The 14,672-nt window shown below is 36.3% G+C and overlaps 1 protein-coding gene and 1 pseudogene across 1 annotated transcript in view; both read left to right on the forward strand.

Annotated features, from left to right (window-relative positions):
* TIPARP (TCDD inducible poly(ADP-ribose) polymerase) overlaps positions 1–14,672 on the forward strand; it is an 88,452-nt gene that overhangs the window by 8,401 nt on the left and 65,379 nt on the right. The window lies entirely within an intron of this gene.
* On the forward strand, positions 12,911–13,481 carry LOC139438834 (large ribosomal subunit protein uL6 pseudogene; annotated as a pseudogene).

Below are 14,672 nucleotides of genomic sequence, written 5' to 3' on the forward strand. Positions count from 1 at the left end.
CCTGTTCCTTCCTGCCAACCCCATCCTCATTGATCAATGAGCTGGCAAGCTTCTACTGAAATCTAACTTCTTCAGTCAGGAAAGCCACACAGCTTAGGGCTCCTCCCCTTCCCGTGCTCCACAGTTTGGGAGACTGTGACAGGCCTTTCTATTTTTGTCACTGATGAGCTAGATAGATATGCTAAGGGTAAGAAGTAACATGGTGCTCAAAGTCACAATACATAGGATAATTTGTGTGTAAACTATATTTCAGTTGCGTTTTCAAATAACATGTTGAATATTTTTCTTCAGTATCCAGAATGCTTACCAAACGAAGTATCTCTAAATGTAAGGCACTGGGTATTATTGTTAATCTAGAAGATGTTCAGTAAAACAATAAAAACACAAGAGTACCCAAAATGTCTTGAAACACGGATTAAATTGTGTATTTATTGTGCTTTTTTAAGATTGACGTTGACCCCAGTGCTTTAAATGTGCAAATTCTTTACCTGAAACTAATTGAAAACAAAAACATATTGAGCATTTTTAATGTGACTAATATACTTTTTAAAAAAATAAGTTTATCCTGTGTTTCCAAACTAGAACACCCAGTATAATACTCTGTAATTTAAAATCAAACAAATACACAACATAATTATAATACAACCCCCCCATACAGACTTTCAAGTTATTTGATTTAATATAAGAGCTATTACTCTACATGTAAACTTCCCACGAAGAAGACCAATTTAAATTCAGAGTAGGCTTCTAATAATATATTTATCAGAATACCCAAAAACAGGATAATTTTGCATTTTGCATTTTCATGAAATCATGGAGCCTCCAATGAGAAGCTGAGGAGAAAAGGGTCACAGTGTCCTATTTCTCCTTTTCTCTATACATAGACTCTGGGGTTTGGTTTGTGAGATATGAATATGATTAAGCTTTTTTTTCTCTTCTTCATTCTTTTCATTAATGAGACCTTAACTATATCAGTTAACTAATCTGTGTTCATCTGTGTGTATTTCTGAACACTAGAGGAACAATTGAGTTAGTAGTTGGAATTAGATGAGATAGATGGACAGAACTTTTTAGGAGGAATGCTCCAATAACTTCTTAAGCTACCATTTTCTGTTATTTTTTTAAATTTGAAATAAAGTTTGAATAAAATTTAAAAAAATAGAACTCATTGCATAAATATTCTCTTTATTACACAATGAATCTTAAAAATTTTCTGCAATCTTCTCACCTCAGCAGATTAAACTTTTCATTTGACCCTGTTCACTGTAAGCCCTTGTAGATAGTTGCAATGAGTGTAACCTGACTTTTCAGTTAATACCTTCTCAGAAGCATGTTTCATATTGCTGTGTAGTCTTTGTAATTATTTATAGTATTCGTAACTGTTTATAGTATTTGTAGTTATTCCCCTGGTGTTGGGCATTTATTTTTTGTTTGTTTTTTATATTTTTATTTATTAATTTATTGTTTAGTTTCTTATTTTATTTTGGGGAACATTTATTTTGTAATCTTTACTAGAACAGATAATGCCAGTGAGTTTTTATTTACCTTAGTCCTTTCTCATGAATTTTTTCTTCAGAATACTTTCTAAGAGATAGGATTGGAAGGTCAAAACTTGGATGTGAGGAGGTTATTGTTTTATCAGTGACCAAGGGGCTTTAAAAAAAAAAAAAGATTTATTTATTTATTTTTTCTCTCCCTCACCCTCACCCCCTTGTTTTGTGCTTGCTAGCTGCTTTCTGTGTCCATTCACTGTGTGTGTTCTTCTGTGTCTGCTTATCTTCTCTTTAGGCAGCATTGGGAACTGATCCTAGGATCTTCCAGAGTGGGAGAGAGGCTTTCAATCTCTTGCACCACCTTAGCTCCCTGGTCTGCTGCGTCTCTTATTGTCTCTCTGCTGTGTCTCTTTTTGTTGAGTCATCTTGCTGCACCAGCTATCTGCACAGGCCAGCTCACCAGGCAGGCCAGCTTGCCTTCACCAGGAGGCCCTGAGAATCGAACTCTGGACCTCCTATATGGTAGATGAGAGCCCAATTGCTTGAGTCACATCCCTTCCCCCAAGGGGCTTTTGTTTTGGCCAATCTGCTGAATTTCCCTTCTTCAGGCTCTGAGGGTCCAGCCAAGGGCTTCTCACCTTTTTCAACAAAGATAGACCATTCTTCATCAGTGGTTTTTCAAATAACTATAGCCTCCCCTAGAATGCTGGGCAACCTCAGGGTCTGTTTTCAGGAAAATATAGGCTTAAAGATTATGATCTTTAACCCATATGACCTAGATATATGTTGTTACCATCTGATATTCCACAAGGAGTACCACAATTGAAGATTATAACTGCCCTGAAAAAAAAAAGCCATAATTCAGTAGTGACATTTAAAGGGTTGTATGTAACTTTAATAAGTGTAAAATGGTTCCTCATTGTTGTTTTAATTTGCATTTCTTTTATCATTAGTGAAGTCAAACTTGTTTCCATGTCTTTACTGATTATTTCCTTTTGAATGAAATGTCTATTTCTTTCCCCAGCTCATTTACTTTATAAGGATCTAATATTTTTATATGAGCATTCTATATAATATAGATTATTAATATGTGCTAACAATATTTTCCAGTTTTTTTCTTTATAAATGTAATTCTAAGATTGTGTTAATGAGTTATAACCACCTCTAATTATAATAGAATTGCTTCAGAAAGCTTTGGATACTGATTTTGGGTCAAAGGGCAGATACAAATTATTAGCATACCTGTTTCCAGAGCCAAAAATGCAAAGTTGTCAAGTGCTGAATTTTTACGACATACTAGGCATAAATGATGAAAAAATCTTTGGTCAGTGGTAGATTTACACAGTGACTCATGCTCTGTCCAGTATAAGTGGAGTAATCAATTATAAGGTGCTGGGGCTTTGAGGAATCTTAAGGGAGGTAAGGGTTGGAGTCTTTGGAATGCCAGAGAGGCAAGAGCTGGTCTTTCTTAGGGTGACATGAAAAAGGGCACATGGTAAAAGAAGGCAGATGAGGGGTGGACTGTGAAAAATGAGGTAAAAAGGGGTCCCTCTTCTCTCACTGGCCTACCCCCATCTCTTCCCTTTTCCCTTTACTGGTTCTGATTTCCAAAGGAAATAGTTGGGAAATAATTATTTTAAATGGTTCCCTTCCTTTACTCTCCCTCCTCTACACTCTTCCTTCTGTCATAATGACCAGCAATGTTCCAGACAGCAAATGCTCCATCACTGAGTCCCAGGGTTAAGAAAATAGAGGACAGAGAGGGTCACAGCTAATACTCAATCGATAAGTAGCATAAGCATTCCTTTACCTATGCGCGAGGGGGGTGTATATGGGAATGCTATACATTCTGCATGATTTTTGTGTAAACCTACATCTCTAATTTAAGGGAAAAAAATAAATTTGTAAGAAAGAAAGAAAAAACTTTGTTATAAATTAAAAGCCACTGAACTTTTGAAGTTATGTGTTATCACTGCTGTACCTGACCTATCCTGACAAGCACAGTATCTGGCATATAGTAAGCACTTAATATTAGTGGCTATTATTTTTAATGATTGTATCCCCTTCTCCTCTTCCTGCTACTATAAATCCTAACTCTGTCTCATGGGATGAAGTAAAAATTGAGGAAAGAGAGAGATCAGAATCTTCGAGAAATTTTGTTCCAGGTGGTGGTAGGACCAGTCACTGGGAGAGAGTTACCCGCAGCAGAAATAGGAGAGAAAAGAGAATTCCTAAAGATTCCACTATCCATATGTAACTGATGTATGACTGTTTGGCTTTTTCTAAACATTCATACAACACAAAAATATGTAACATGGAATATACTTCCTGTTTACACCTGTTATCCATGGAAAGAAGATGAATGAATAAACTAAGTTATGAGGTAGATCATACCTGATGCAAGATATTTGTAAATGTGTCATTTGTGAATAGATGGACACTGCCTGCCAAAATCCTAAAAACTTATTGGAATCATTCACAGTCCATGAGGATATTAGCTCTGGCTTTATCCAAACATAATAATCAATCCTTAATGCCAACAGCATTATTTAAACTTCTTATCAGAGTTCTTAAAATTCTTAAAACCTCATTTTCCCCCAGTGCTTTTCAGTGGATTTGTTCTTTTGTTACTCTCCTTAGTTCAGGTAATATAAAATTTTGCATTGTAGCTGTCATTCAAAAGTTACTGACTTTTGTTTTCTGCTATGATGGAGTAAATGGAACTAGATATACCCTTCCATTCTAAGCAAAATATATGAGTAACTATTCTCAGTCTTTCAACAATAGGTAGTAAGGGGCTGTACACCCTGAGAGAAGGGAATCAAATGAGATGGGCCCTACAATATTCCTAGTTTTCTGCCTTGAGGTACTTTCTAGTGACTCAGGCACAGTGATCCCAAGCTGGGCATTGTAGTTTTGCTGAGTTGAAGAGACAGAGACTGGAGTTTGGGGAGGTGGAGACAGGTAGAATTGGGAGAGTAGATTTTCAGAAAGGAGAGTGCTACAGAGAACAAGGTTTCCAGAAAATTGCATAGGATGGCTCTTGAGACTGTAGCTAGAAAAATAGCCATGAAAGCACAGGGTGAAATTCTAAGAGCCAGATCACAGAAAGCTGGGGTGCTGAGGCCAAAAATTTCCCAGAGCTCACATAAGCCTGGAAGACATTTTAGTTCTGATCAGCTGCTATTAGTGTCCTTGATGACATCTAATAACAGCTTCAAAATACATGAAGTGAAAAGTAATAGAACTGCCTATGGCCATGTATATTACTAAAAGAAAAGCTAAAAATGTATCATGGGGCTATATAGCATAGCAAAACCTCGTGAATAATGAATTTTGGTAATATTGCTTATATAAGACTCTTTTTCTTTGAAATTAAACAATTGTACATTAATGTTATAAGATGTCACTATTAGACAAAAACACAACTAAAACAAACTATGGCCAACAGTGTATAGTAATATATTAATAATCTTCCATTAAGAGTAAACAAAAAAAAGAGAAATATACTAAGTGAAAGAAAATAGACAAAAGGTACTACATATGGTTTGACTCCATTTATACAAAATATAAATACAAATAAGAGAGACAAACAGAATAGCAGCTATGTATGGCAGGGGAAGGATAGAGAGATGGAGAGGTGATTATTAATGGATAGAGGGTTTTTTTTGTTTGTCTTGTTTTTGTTTATTATTATTATTAGTGGAGTAATAAAAATGCTCTAATAATGATTGAAGTGATGAATGTATTACTATGTTATTACCAAACACTATTGGTTGTACACATTGGATGGATTGTATGCTTTATAAATATGTATCAATAACATTGGTTTAAAAAAGAAAAAAACTAACAGAACTGCAAGGAAAAGTAGACAAATCTACAGTTACAGTCAGAGATTTAAATACTTCTCTCTCATGAATGTCCCATGATGATGGAGGAGGTTGTGGTTATGGGAGGAGTGGGGTGAGGGGGGTGGGGGTATATGGGGACCTCATATTTTTTTAATGTAACATTAAAAATAAATTAATTAACTAAAAAAAATACTTCTCTCTCAAAAATTGATAGAACAGTCAGAAAATCAGGAAGGATACAGAATATCTGAATAATACAATCAACCAATTTGATCTAATTGACATTGATAGAATTAAACAATAGCAGAGTACATAAATTTACATATTTTTTTCACACAGAATAATCACCAAGATAGACCCTAAACAGATTTCAGTAAATTGAAATAATTCAGTATATATTCTTTGGACACAAGGGAATTTAACTAGAAAGCAATAACAGATATCTGGAAAATCTATAAATATTTGGAAATTAAACAACATACCTCTAAATAACCTATGCGTCAAAGTAGAAACACAAGAGAAATTAGAAAATACCTGGAACAGAATGAGCATGAAAGCACAACATATTAAAATTTGTGTGATGCAGCTAAAGCAGTTCTAAGAGGGAAATTTATAGCTTTATATACTTATATTAGAAATAAAAAAAGTTCAAAATCAACACTCCAAGCTTTCACAGTAAGCAGCTAGAAAATGAAGAGAAAGTAATGAGAGAAAGAAAATAATAAATATATGTGCAGAAATCAGTGAAATAGGACACAGACAAAAAAGAAAATCAATGAAAGCAAAAGGTGGTCAAAAAAGAAGAAGATGGCAATGTTAGAAATTAAAGAAGGAATACCACTACAGAGTCTATTGAAATTCAAAGGATAATGGAATAATATAAACATGTTTGTCAATAAATTTGACAGCTTAAGTGAAATGAATAAATTCCTTGAAAGACATAAGTAACTAACATTGACTCAAGAAGAAAAAGAGACCTGATTAATCATACAGCTATTAAAGAAATTGAATTCTTAATCTGGGCCTAACTCTAGGCCTAACTTCACTGGTGAATTCAATCATACATTCAAGGGAAAAATAATATCAGTTTTACATAAATTCCATCTGAAAACAGAGAAGGAGGGCACATTTTCCAACTTGTTTTAAGAGGCCAACATTGTTCTAACACCAAAACCCAATAAAGACATTACAAGAAAAGAAACCAATTTATTGAGCTATTTTCTTCTGTTATTTTTTTTTTAATTTGAAGTAAAGTTATTATAATCAAGAAAAGAAAAGGAAGCCACAGACCACTATTCCTCATAAATGTAGATACAAAGATCCTTAAAAATGTATTCAGTAATCATGGGAAACGGACTTTGGCCCAGTGGTTAGGGCGTCCGTCTACCACATGGGAGGCCCGTGGTTCAAGCCCCCGGGGCCTCCTTGACCCGTGTGGAGCTGGCCCATGCGCAGTGCTGATGTGTGCAAGGAGTGCCATGCCACACAGGGGTGTCCCCCGTGGAGGGGAACCCCACGCGCAAGGAGTGCACCCATAAGGAGAGCCGCCCAGCGCGAAGGAGGGAGCAGCCTGCCGAGGAATGGCGCTGCCCACACTTCCCGTGCCGCTGACGACAACAGAAGCGGACAAAGAAACAAGACAACAGGGGGAGGGGAATTAAATAAAAATAAAAATAAATCTTTAAAAAAGAATATATATATATTCAGTAATCAAATCCAGCAATGTTTAAAAGGATTCTGTAAAATGATCCAGTGAAGTTTAGCTCAGGAAAATAAGGTTGGTTTGAAATTCAAAAATCAATGCAATTCACCATGTTAATATAATAAAGGAAAAATGCCACATGATCATCTCAATAGGTGTATTAAAGAGTATAGTAGTTTGATATTATTGATGAATTCCACAAAGAAATATTGGATTATGTTTGTAAACTGATCTTTTCCTCTGGGCATATTAGATTATATTGGATTCATAGGTTTACTTGATTAAATAATTATGTAAACCTTGTGCCAGTAGGGCATTGAGTGGGGACTCACAGATAAAAGGCATGGCAAAGGACAGAGTTGAGGGTTTTTGATGTTGGAGATTTGATGTTGAAGTTTGATGCTGAAGCTGGAGCCCCAGAAGAAAGACAGAGCCATTTACCAGAGAGTCTACAACTGACCTTGTGGAGAGAGGCAAAGCCTAGAGAGCCTCATAGTCTACAGGTGACCTTGTGGAATAAACAGAGGAGCTGAGCCCAGAGGAACTCAGGAAGCCTGAACCCTGCAGACATCGGCAGCCATCTTGCTCTACCATCTAAAAATAGGCTTTGGTGAGGGAAGGAACTTATGTTTTATGGCCTAGTATCTGAAAGTTCCTATCCCAAATAAATACCCTTTATAAAAACCAACCAATTTCTGGTATTTTGCATCAGCACCCCTTTGGCTAACTAATACAAAAAGCATTTGAAAAATGTTTCACTCCTTTTTTAATTAATAACTTCATTTCAAATTCACAAAAATAAAAGAACAGAAAAAGGCAGCTCAACAACTTAAGAAAACATTACTCCTAAAAAGTTCTTTTTCAAGAAGTTTTATCTCATCTAATTCTAACAGCTAAGCCAGTTGTTCCTCTAGTATTCAGAAAATATGCAGATGAACACAGATTAGTTAAATGACATAGTCAAGTTCTATTAATGAAAATAAAAATGAAGAGAAAAAAATGCTAATCGTATTCATATCTTCCAAAACCAAACCCCATATTCTTTTTTTTTAACCTTTAGAATTAATATAGTATCAGCTTTGCTTTTGCTATAAGAACATTGCATGTCTACCTATGGCATGGGCGGTCCAAGGTTCAAACCCAGGGCCTCCTGACCCATGTGATGAGCTGGCCCACGCATAGTGCTGATGCATGCAAGGAGTGCTGTGCCATGCAGGGGTGTCCCCCACATAGGGGAGCCCCATGTGCAAGGAGTGCGCCCTGTAAGGAGAGCTGCCCAGCGTGAAAAAAGTGCAGCCTGCCCAGGAATGGCACCACACACAAGGAGAGCTGACACAACAAAACGAGACATAGATTTCAGGTACCACTGACACAAGCAAGCAGACTCAGAAGAACACACAGTGAATGGACAGAGAGAGCAGACAATGGGGCGGGGGTGGACGGGGAAGGGGAGAGAAATAAATAAAAATTTAAAAATTACACAATGATATGGAAAGATATATGTGATATATCATATGTAACATGAAAAAAAAATCTTGTTATTGAACACAATGTTCTGTATATATAATCTGATCCAAATTTTAAATCTATACGAGTATGCATATGCTTAGAAAATAAACAACTAGAAAAATACAGAAAAAATTGCAATGTTATTGTTTAACTATAGTCCATAAATTACATTAGTTATATTTTTTCCATGTATTACCATATTCTTATCACCCTGTAGTAGAAGAACATTCTATATTTATATTATTAACCACATCCTCATCTAGTACCAAAATCATTGTTATACATTCACAATATTATCCTCTAGCTGTTCTCCAACTAACATTAATCTTCCTAGACCACTTGTTTCAGCCACAAACACATCCATAAATCATTACACAAATTAAATCCATAAATACTTCACTTTTGATATAATCTCTCTCAACAAACCAGGAACGCACCTTCTTCAACCTGACATCTACATAAAAAACTAAATAAAACAAAACTAAACCCTATAATTAACATCATAATTATGAAAGACTGAATGAGAAAACATGGGAGAAAATCTTTGTGAACTTATGATAGGCAAAGATTTCTTAGAATTAAAAAAAAAAGAGGGACCAAACATGGAAGAAAAAATTGATAAATTTGTTCTTCATCAAAATGAAAAACCTCTGTCCTTAGACAAAATTAAGGAAATGAATAGACATGCCACAGACTGGGAAAAATTATTTGCAAAATACATGTTTGATAAAAGTCTGACATCCAGAATATATAAAGAACTACTACAACTCTATAGTAAGTTACAAATAGTGGTGAAGAGCAGAATCTGAGCCTGTCAGCTTGGGTTTGAATCCCAACTCCAACTTTTATTAACTTTGTGACCTTAGGCAAGTTATTTACCCTCCCTTTGTATTAACAGTACCCAACTTGTAAGGTGGTTCTAAGGGTTAAATGAATTAATATAAATAAAGCTCTTAGCTCATATAGCAAGTATTATTATTAGTGATATTTTAATTGGTCAATTGGCCTTTCACAGAAAGGCACAAATATTTGAAAACAGGTCACTCTGTACATTGTTCACTCTTGTTCGTCTCACATGGTTCAAATCTTCACATCTCACATTGTTCATTTCCAGTATCTAGCACAGGCTTATGTACATGGTGGGTATTTGATAAATAGTTGCCTACCGAATGAATTATTTACTCCACATATTCCATAAAATATACCTAATTTAAAAGAATCTACAAGTTTGGATTCCAGCTTTGAAGAGGCTTTATAACCTCAGAAAAGTCACTGCAGTTGTTTCAATCTGGTCTGTTGCTAAAAAAGCAAAGGAAAATAACGTTCATTTGTAAAGTTCTTTAAGGTCTTAAGAGACAGGTGATGTGAATATCTTGACACGAAAAAACCAAAAGTTTGGATCTATCTTGGGGTGCATTACATACAAAAAATGCTTAATCTCTCAAGCATTTGTCTAGTAAAATAAAATTGCCACCAACTAAACTACTGCTTTCTTCCCACACAGAAGCTATAAAAATATAGAAGATTCAGCACCTGCTAGAAAAATTATGAATTGAAATATCTCGAGTTCCGGTGTTAAGTTGCTCAATAACTATATGATTAACATTCCTTTTCTTCATAACTTACATAACAAGATTGGCTTGCATATCACTATAGAAACACTGATTTTGTTGACGATGGTCAGTTTTTAGGAAATGTTCTCAAAGTGACAGCTTGAAAAATATCATTAATTTATTTCAGACATATTTAAAGTCATCCCATGTGGGATGACTGTTCATTTGACGTATGGAAAATATTTACCTGTTCTTCCTTCCCTTGATGGAAATGACTTCTTAAGAACTCCTGGTATCTCAAATGACTAAAATTACATAATGAACACAGAGAAAAAGCAGAGTTTAAGCAGTTAAATTAGTTTTGACTAGTATATAGTGTTACTTCCCACCATAAAAACAAAATAAAATAATACCCAGTGGTTCCATAACAAAGAGAAGTTTTGTTCTTTTCTTTTCTCTTCTTTTCTCACCTTTCTGATGCATGGCAACCACTGGAGAAAAGAGGGGGTATGTTACATTCAACAGCAGAGTCTGTCATACCATAAAAAGCTCTGTTGTCTATTGTATATTTTGGCTCTGCTAGACTATCTAAACCACTGTTACCTTATCAAAATAACACAATGATAAAATGGTTTCTCTCTTCCCCCAAAAATCCAATTCACTTTAGAATTACTAATCGTAAAGCCTATAGAGCCTGGGGGAATTTCATGAAGAGAAAATAAATAAGCCATGTGTATTACTTTTTCTATAAAATATATAGGCTAAAGCTTTGGATAGAATATCAGATGGGAGTTTGCAAGATATTTTCAATATTTCAAAAAGCCCAATGAAAATTCTGTTGCTACTAAAACAAAGCTACCTGGCCCTCTTTCTGGCTATCATTTTTCATAATATGTGGATTAAACTACTGTTGGATTACATATGATTAAAAATAAATTATTGCATGGTAAATGTAGTTCATTTAGTAGACAAACATCTTGAAAATATGAGGTCCATGTGGAAAAATCATAATGAAACAAATCCTTGGAGATGAAACTGTTGGGAACCATAGTATACTAATCACTTGGTAATCCTCTCCTATACTGCTGCTATATAAATATTTATCCATGGTTTATACCCTGTCTTCATCCAAAAGCATTTGTCTTGTTTCTTACTATTTAAATATTATCCTTTTAAGATGTTGATTATTTTTTATGCCCAATGACATTGGAGAAGCCTGAAGGAAAAGGAGCACCTGTCTTAGCCATATGAACTTCATTCTGATTTTCTAACAGGCATTTTCTGGCACAGAGTGAGGAGTTTCCCCTGGACTCTCTTGCTGACCAATGGGTTGTTAGAATTCTCTGGTGAGCTCCATTTGTTCAATTCACCCAACAAATATTAATTGAGAGCCTATGTACCAATTACTGTATCAAATGCCAAAAGCAATTACGGAAAGGAAACGCTCATAAAAGGTGTAGGCAGAGTGTTCAAGGAAAAGGGAACTGTTTATGCAAAACCCTTGAAGCGGGAAAGAGCTTGGCTTGTCCCAGGAACTGAGGGACAGCAGGTTTAAGCTCTGTGGGTGAGGAGAGATGCTCTGTGGCTTAAGTTCAGTGGATAGAGAATGAGATGAGCTTGGAGAGATTAGCAAAGGCTATATCATGCATGGCCTTGTAGGCCATGGAAGAAGTTCTTAAAAGTTTACTCTAGCTATTCTGGATTAGGAAATTGGGACAAAAGTGGGGGTGAAGGTGGCAAGAGGTATACTGGAAAAATCACTTTGAAGGCCATTGCTAGCATTCAGGTGAGAGATGGTATTGGTTTAGATCAGGGGTTCTTAACCAGGGGTCCATGGTCCCCTAAGGGGTCCTTGGAAAGATTTCTGGGGGTCTATGAGCTTAAATTGAATTTGAAAAAAAAAAACAGTATTCTTGAGGGAGCATGTTATGATATAAATTTATTAAATAATACACAGTATAGTGTGTATTATTAAATAATACACAGTATAGTGTGGACTTAGTAAGGGGTCTGTGTTTTTCACCTGACTGGCAAAGGGGTCCATGGAACAAAAAAAGGTTAAGAACCCCTGGTTTAGATCAAAGTAATGAAAGGGAATGAAGTAAAGAAATTTATTTTGAAGGTATAAACCATAGGACTTACAAATGGATTGTGGGTGGGAGGTAGAGAAAGTTTGAGGTTTCAGGCTTGAGCAATTGAATCAAATGGACTACCAGTTTTACTGAGTTGGGAATACTGAGAGCAGGACAGGTTGGATTTGGATTCTTTAAAGAAGATTAGGAGTTTGGTTGGGGCATGTTAAGTTTGAGGTGCTTGACAGACATTGCAGGAAGAATGTTAAATTAGTAGTTACATTTACAAGCCCTTACCTACTAGAGATAGGATTTATCAGCATATATTGGTGGCATTTAATGACATGTCAGAGGAACTCCATATTTTAGAGGTTGGTTGAAGAGGCAACCATAAAGGGATAGAGAAACAACCGCAAAGTAGTAGAAGGGAAAACAGAGTGTGTCATTTACCAGTGGTTAAAGAGAATAGAATCGTCAGCTGTGTTGAATGTTGCTGAGCGGTAGAGTGAGATGAAGATGAGAAAAGTCTCTATTTGTTTGGATACCTCCAAAATCACTGGAGGCCTTAACAGATAATATCAAGGAGTGTGAAAGATACTGAAGACAGATTGGAGGTTGCTGGAGAACAAGATGTGAATAATTTCAGAGAGCACAAGCAGACAACCTTCTTTTAAGGAGTTTAGGAGAACACCTAAGAAGGAAATTGAACTCTGCCGTATCTACTGCAAGAATGAAGATGAATCTCAGCAACCAGACTTTGACATTCCAGAAAATGTTGACATCTTCGTGCTAAAGGGATACAGTTCTTGTGAAGGCCACAGAGCAACCCCGCAGAGGGACTTTGATCACATCAATGTAGAACTCAGCCTCCTTGGAAAGGAAAAGCAGCTTCAGGTTGACAAATGGTGGGGAAATAGAAAGGAACTGGCCACGGTTCGCACTATCCGTAGTCATGTGCAATACAGGATCAAGGGTGCTATGCTGGGCTTCCCTTACTAGACGAGGTCTGTGTCTGCTCACTTTTCCATCAATGTCATTATTCAAGAGAGTGGGTTTCTTGTTGGAATCCGAAATTTCTTGGGTGAAAAGTATATCCACAGGGTCCAGATGAAGCCAAGCATTGCTTGTTCAGTATCTCAAGCCCTGAAATTTTAATTCTTGAAGGACATGACATTGAACTTGTATCAAATTCAGTTGCTTTGATTTAGCAAGCCACAACAATTAAAACCAAGGATATCAGAAAAATTTTGGATGATATCTATGTCTCTGAAAAAGGTACAGTTCAGCAGACTGATGCCTAAGATCTAAGAGCCCTAAGATCTATTGAAACAAGATGCCAGATGATTTTTGAGACCTACTTGTGATATGTTAAAGATGGAATAAAACTTACCTGTTGATTTGAGATTTTTTATTCTTAAAAAAGAAGTAGGGTAGGGGGAACAGATGTGGCTCCAGTGGTTGAGCTCCTACTTCCCACATGGGAGGTCCCAGGTTCTTTTTTTGGTGCCTCCTAGAAAAAACAGAAAACAAACAACAAGCAAAGCAAATAAAAAACTAACTCAGGGGAGCTGTTGTGGCTCAGTGATTGAGTGCTGGCTTCCCACATACGAAGTCCCAGGGGTTCAATCCCCAGCCTCAGTACCTAAAAAAAAAAAAAAATAGAAAAGGACTTGAAGAAGAAGAGACAGATTTGGGGAAGCAGAGAGTAGGGCTGAAATGATGAACTCAGTTTTAGGCATAGTGAGTTTTAGGTGGCTGAAGACCATCCAAGTGGAAATATCTTATAGAAGGCTGAATTTTTACTTAAGAACTTTGGAACCATGTATGTGCAGCCAAAGCAGAGACAAGAATCTCTAGCGCTGATGTCCTTTGAACATACCCTGTCTTTTCCTACAGTCCATGTTCAAGGTCCCAGTGTAAAAGCGGAGACTTGGCTCATATCCCCTCTTTTGGAAATAAGTCCTGGACTACTTAGCTCAGTTAGGAAGCACTGACTCAGTCATTTCTCCAGAATCTACAAGCTACCTTAGTCCTTCACCTGGTCCTTTGATTTTTTTTTCTTCTGCAAGCTAAATTTCTAGAAATAGAATTTCTAGGTCAAGGAGTATGCCTTAATCAGACATATCAGAGGCGCTGTACACTCTCTTAGGGACCATGAGTGACCAAGGAAAGGTAAGTGAGACACATTTCATTTCTATTCCTACTCTGGCTGTTATCTCACTTCTGTTGGCTTCTGTACCCTTTACTGAATAAATCAGAAACTTAATCTTTCCTTGATTAAGTTAGCGTAGTCTCTTCCCATGATTCCATGGCCCCAGACTTTCCTTCATTATTGGGAAGAAGAGAATAGCTACCAAATTCAGAGAGGATAGGAGGGTTTTTCAAAGCATAACCCATTAGGTATGACTACTGGGATGTTTTCTCAGCACTTTTATGAAGACCATTTTAAGATTCCTCATGGCAAGGGTCATCTTGTAAGAGTAGCATGCCAG

The sequence above is a fragment of the Dasypus novemcinctus genome, chromosome 4, assembly GCF_030445035.2.
Source record: "Dasypus novemcinctus isolate mDasNov1 chromosome 4, mDasNov1.1.hap2, whole genome shotgun sequence".
In the NCBI taxonomy this organism is placed as follows: Eukaryota; Metazoa; Chordata; class Mammalia; order Cingulata; family Dasypodidae; genus Dasypus; species Dasypus novemcinctus.